Consider the following 7020-nt stretch of genomic DNA (forward strand, 5'->3'; position numbering starts at 1 on the left):
GAAGAAATAGTCATACCTAGCTATGAGTCTAGAACAATAAATTTAGCATAGATAAATGAAGTAAAAGAGGCATTTGAGAGAAGGAAGAAACAAGAGATACTCATAAATGAGTATAGATAGAAGCAAGCACTTGTGGAAATCAAAGACATATTTTTTGATGCATTCAGCTTGCAAGTACTTGATAAGACCCAACCCATGATGGAGCAATTGTCCAACATAGTGGACTAGGTATAGAATGAAGACCTTGAAACTAATGTCAAATTATCAAAATGGTTTGAAAAGAAGTTTCAAATGAAAGTCAATGAGAAGATATCTAGTGAAATAGCACTTTCACAAGTTGAATTGGCTAAGAAGATTGAAAAGGCAAAAACAATACTTGGGAATGTATTCTCATTGTACTCCAAGTTGTGTGATTCATCATATTTCACACAAGAAACTAGCCAAAGGATACTGAGCTAGGAATGAAATCTTAAGATTTCTAGCACATAGCTACCCAAAGATCTAGCTCAGAGTGAGAAGCATTTTACAACTACGCTTCACACACAAAAAGAGTTAGTTGTATTTATAGCAGAAGAGGCCAATATCAAGGCCAAATTGATACAAATTCAATCTTCCATTACCCCACATTTAGAAGTACTCCATAAATAAATGGCCTATGTAGAAATTTTTTGAAAGAAAGATCCTAATATTTCTACTTTAGAAGGCCTTGTACATTGCAACAATGAGAGCCATCCAGCACAAATGATTAGAAATTTCTTTGGATAATTTGGATGCTTCTCTAAAGATGATTATGGAACTAAATAAAATATTTTTGGCTAAATATTCTATTCATTCTTAGGACCCTTTGACATAAGTGTCTAAAAGGGGGAGATATAATGTTTTGGGGGAGATGTAAATAAGAATAGGAAATAATACATTCTTTGATGGAAGTAATAAAGAATATCAGAAAGGAGAGATATTCAAATCCACATTTTGAGGAAGTAACAAGGGAATAAAACTAAAAGGATGAAAAATTGCAAGAAGATGTGAAAAGGGAACAGATACAGAGTACCAGCAGAAATAGGGTACATAGAAATAGAGGCAAAAAAAATGATAAGGTAGACAAGGAAAAGAGTATCAGATACATCAACATGAGACAAATTCAGCACAAGAGTTTTGGTTACAAAAGTGGCACATTAGCTTAGGGGGAGTTACAAGATTTTGAGGTATACAAAATTTTGAACAAGTTTTTTTGAAGTCTTGTATATATGTCGAATAGAATATATAGTATACTCATAGAGATCAGATGCATAATGTTTAGTTAAGTGTTTTTACCACTCATGTCAAAGGGGGAGATTGTTAGTCTCAGATTGGTTTTAACAATTATGTGTTAACACACTTAACCAATTCTCAAGATGATGCTGAGTATAATACAAAAACTAAGCTATAGTGTGTGCCAAACCAGAGAATTCAATAGGCATTGAGTGAACTTTAGGTGTTGAGTGATCTTTAGGTGTCGAGAAAAGTTCAAATGTTGAGTGACTATAGGTGTCAAGCAAAGTATAGATGTTGAGTGAGCCAAAATTTCTATATGTGTTGAGCATCAGCAACTAGTAAGTGTCGAGTAACATAGAATTAGCATATGAGTTTGTACCTTCAAAAACTTAGATGTAAACTATTTTTTGAAGCCAACATAGGATGAATCTTGAAGGATCTTGAAGATAAGATCAAATCTTTTGCATTACCTATGTAATCAGCATATAACCAATAAAAAAAATGGAGAAGGCATGCAACCAATAGGAAAAGTGCAAGAATTGAGCAAGAAATGAAGATTTAATATTAATCATAGAGTTATACCTAATCCTAAGTCTTTGAAACATTTAAAAGGAGGATGAAACCCCATTATGCATATGCACAAGAGAAAAGTGTATGGGTGAATTATAGTGAAGTGTAGAAGGGTGAGAAGACTTAGTGAAGAATCGAGCAACATTGCAGAAACCAGTTGATCAAGAATAGAGTATTAGAACTTCAAAGAGTGATATATCTAATCAAGCAATAATCAAAGCAGTCAGAGTAGAACAAGGATCTGGAATCAACAATTGAGGATTGCAAGTCATTAGGTCAAGACTTTCTAATACTCTCTAGCAATTGTATTAGGAATGAATGAAAATCCTATGGACTTAGGTTGGCTTAGTAGCCATTTGTAAATCCTTTAATAGGGTGGCATTCCAAGTGAATGTACTAAAGTCCTTTAACCAGGCCTACTTTTAGTAGGGTAGTTAAATCCTTTAACTACATCACTTTTAATAGGGTGTAAAATCTATAATAGGATAGGCCTTTCATAGGGTAGACCATTGCAAGTGGTCAAACATTTTAACCTTGAAAAATTACATATTGTTGTAGTGATACTTTGTGGGTGTCATCCCCACCCCAGTTTTACCTTCTCATTTTGGAGGGTTTCTGGGATACCAAATATTATATTATGTATTTTCATGCATATCTTTTAATTTCATGTTATTAGATGAATTAGATGCATGTGAATGTTATCAGCTAAAAGATTTTAAATAGGGTTAAAGTTAGTTACTTCTAATTCACCCTCCTCTCAGAAGTAAATCTTCCCACTTGTAAATTCCAATAGTACATTCTTTGTTATAATACTTTTACAAAGTATTTTCATCTTTTTGGTTCATCCTTCTATGGTTTTCTTTCTTAATTAGATTTCCACTTATTAAAATTGGTTTTATGGTGGTGTACTTGTTTGTGTTATTCTTTTACATCTTCCTTTTGATTATGTGTTAAGCGGTTGAAGAATCAGATTAACAAGAACATTAATTGATCTTTCTCCCCAATCAATGTTCCTTAATTCCAAACAGAGGCTCAATCTTGGGTGTCACTTCTGTCATGGATGCCAAAGTGGAAGATTATGTCATGCTTGGGTGTCACTTCTTCCCTCAACACTATGGGGATTTTTCTCCATGTGGCATCAACAAGCTCCCTATTTTGAGTGTTAGCCTAAGGTAGAATCTCTTTTGCTCCTACTCTTCCTAATGAGAAACATAAATATTCTTCTACTACTTCTCGAGCTTGGGTTGGAGGTTGTTACTTCTTCTCTTGGTACTGGTGGTTGTGATGTCTCTTCCCTTGGTGATGTCAATGATGGGGTTCAACCTCCCATCCTCCCCCCACCTCAAATTTTCCTGTACTAATGGAAGGATTTATGCCCATGCCATCAAGCTTGCTACTACTATCCTTCCAAAGGTGTGAGCTTGACCTATTGCATGTATCAAGGCCTCCCTTATAGTTATGTGTGGCCTATATGTGGTGGACAATATTGACTTCTACCAACATGATTGGTATGGTCTTATCTTCCAAATTTGCATTGTTGGGTGACTAGTTCTTGGAGATCCTTGGCTTCTAGAAACATTAGGCTCTTCTATTGTGAGGGATCTTTATTACTTCAGTTTTTTCTTCTAAAGATAGAGATTTTTTATTGAACAAGTTGTAGTTCTAGGTCAATCACTTCATTTATACCAAATCATAGATAGTATCCTTTGACCCTTTACTAAACCACTCAATGTATGCTACACATGGGATTTTTTCCTAATGTCCCCCTTCTTTTGAGACCATCAGGTAATCGATTGATTATTTCCTAAAGTTGGATGAGGCTGGAACCATAATGGGTCACACTACTTTAAACTACATTTTGGTTGATATGGATATCTCTAGACTACTTTAGGTAGATATGGTGTTCATGGTTGGGGAAAGGCCATGGCCTCAAATGGTAGATTATGAGGGGCTTCTCTTCCATTTTTGGTGTTTCTTCTCTACTAGGAATATGGTTATAGATTTTTATCTTTAGTGCCAAAAATGTATTTATACTTAGTGGCAAGGTGCAAATAAGGATCATTTGACCAATTGTTCTTCTTATCATCTTTTTTATTCTTCTTCTATGGAGGTATCATAGGTTGTTGACACAAATGAAACCCCTAATAAAAATATGGATGATGACCCTATTGTAGGATATTTGTAGGATCATGGTGGGCCAAACTATACCCTTAAGTGGCAATCTAAAATCATCAAATCAAGTTTATATCAACTTGACATGTGACTTTGAGCTAGTTATGAAAATTATATTAAAAAATTGTAAGAATAGAATCTGTATGTAATTAAATGTAGTTTCTAAACTACTAGGCCTTATTTGAAAATAATCTAAATTGATTGGTTAGAATTTAATATTTTAATTATATGATACATAATATAAATATAATTTCAATTGATTGTATGGGTTAAGGGCTTAGGGTTTAGGGTTTAGGACATATGTTATATTGATAGTATTGGTCAAAAGGGGTCATAAGTGCACCTATGACCCCTTTCAACACATTTGATGAAAACATAGGTTCTTGGGGTCCTAAGGAGCCTAGGGACATATTTTATATTAATTGTATGGGTGGAAATAGGTCATAGGTTCACCTATGATCCTTTGACATATTCACTGATAACATATGTTCCTAAGGTCCTAGCTACCCTAGGAACATATGTTGTATTGATAATATGGGTGGAAAGGGGCCATAGGTTCACCTATGACCCCTTTTGATCCATTAGCTGACAATGTATGTCCCTAAGGTCCTAGGACCACTAGAGAAATATGGTGTATTGATTGTATAGGTTGAAAGGGTCATAGGTTCACCTATAACCCCTTTTGACACATTCATTGACAACATATGTCCTTAGGGTCATAGGACTTTTAGGTCCACATGTTGTATTGATTGTATGTTCATGTATGGGTCAAAAGGGATCATAGACTCACCTATGACCTCTTTTGATGTATTCAATGACACCACATGTCCTCAGGGTCCTAGGACCCCTAGGGACATATGTTGTATTGATCGTATGTTCACGTATGGGTCAAAAGGATTCATAGGTTCACCTATGACCTCCTTCAATGTATTCACTGGTAATATATGTCCCAAGGGTCTTGGGACCCCTAGGGAAAAAAGTTGTATTGATTGTATGGGGGAAAAAGGGGCCATAGGTTCACCTATGATCCCTTTCAACACATTCATTGACAACCTATGTCCTCAACATCTTAGGACTCCTAGGGACATATGTTGCATTGATTGTATGTTCATGTATGGGCCAAAAGGGGTCATAGGTTCACCTATGACCTTTTTCAATGCATTTGATGATAAACATATGTTGTATTGATTGTATGTTTGCATATGGTTTGAAAAGGGTCATACATGAACATATGACCCTTTTCAATGTATTTTCTAACAACATATGTTACTAGGGGTCTTGGGACCCCTATGGACATATTTTGTCATTGAATAGGTCAAAAGGGGCCATAGATTTACCTATGAACCCTTTTGATGCATTCGTTGACAACATATGTCCTTGGTGTCTTAGGACCCCATATGTTGTATTGATCATATGTTCATGTATGGGTTGAAAGGACCTATGACCTTTTTTTATTCATTTGATGATAACATATGTCCTTGTGGTCCTAGGACCCCTAGGGACATATGGTTTATTTATTGTATGTTCATGTATGCATCTAAAGGGGTCATAGGTTCACCTATAACCCCTTTTGACTCATTCAATGAAAACATATGTCCCTGGGGTCTTAGGACCCCTAGGGACATATGTTGTATTGATTGTATGGGGCAAAAGGGGCTATAGATTCACCTATGAACCCATTTGACACATATAATCTATATAAAATATGTCCCTAGGGATCTTACGACCCCTATGGACATATGTTGTCATTGAATGGGTCGAAAGGGACCATAGGTTCACCTATGACTTCTTTTAACACACTTGCTAACAACATATGTCCTTGGGGTCCTAGGACCCCTAGGGACATATGTTGTATTGATTGTATGTTCACATATGGACTAAAAGGGGTCATAGGTTCACCTATGATCCCTTTCAACACGTTTACAAACAATATATGTCCTCGAGGTCTTGGAACCCCTCGAGACATATGTTGTATTGATTGTATGGGTTGAAAGGAACCATAGGTTCACCTATGAACCCTTTTGATACATTCATTGATCCTAAGACCCTAAGGACATTTGTTGTATTGATCGTATGTTCACTTATGGGTAAAAAGGGGCATAGGTTCATCTATGACCTGTTTTAGCACATTTAATGACAACATATGTCCTAGAGGTCCTAGGACCCCTAGGGACATATGTTGTATTGATCATATGTTCATGTTGTTGACATTAAGGTTAATTTCTCTATTAGTGACTCAACACTTAGTTAGTTGGTTACATTGCTATTGATTTCTATAGTTTCTACCAATCTTATCTTTCATCCAACAATGTTAACCAAGTGTTTCAGTTGCTACTGAGCTAAATAATAAGTTTATAATTCATGTCAAGCTACAAAGTGTTTACCAAGTAGTTAAGATAGTTTGTAGTATAGCCTAAGCATAGTAGTGCCTATTGAGCTATCCAATGGAACTAATGAAGACTCGAGTGTTAACCAAGATCTATAGTGTTAATCAAGTTCTACAATGTCTATTGAGCTCATAGTGTTAACAAAGTGAATCTAGTGTTGACTGATTCATGTAGTGTCAACCATGTGATTCAACATCTATTGAGTTTCTTAGTGCTCACCAAGTCACACAATGCTAACCAAGTTTGAGCTACTCAAAATTGATTAGTATGGACCGAGGTTCGACTTCAACTGAGTGCCAAAGTTTTTCAAGCATTGATAATGTTTCCCAAGTATCAGAATATCACTGAGCTTGTCTTTAGAATCTCAATTATAGTAGTTGGGATGACTTTGTGTATTATGATGAATTTGGTATTTTAGTCATCTCTAATGTTTAATTATTTAGATTAATATATATGTAACTCATTGTATCATATCCAAATATATATGAGAAGGAATATAAAGTGTGTGAGTGTGAATTGAAGAAGGCCACAAGTACTATAAGGGAAAATAGGTATTTATCTACCATAGCCAAGTGATCATTGTAATTCAAGGAATCTCATTCAGTAAGTCAAAGTTGTAGATCAAAGATCAACCACT

Source organism: Cupressus sempervirens, chromosome 6 (genome assembly GCF_028749045.1).
Source record: "Cupressus sempervirens isolate cs-2001-9-10 chromosome 6, ASM2874904v1, whole genome shotgun sequence".
Lineage (NCBI taxonomy): Eukaryota > Viridiplantae > Streptophyta > Pinopsida > Cupressales > Cupressaceae > Cupressus > Cupressus sempervirens.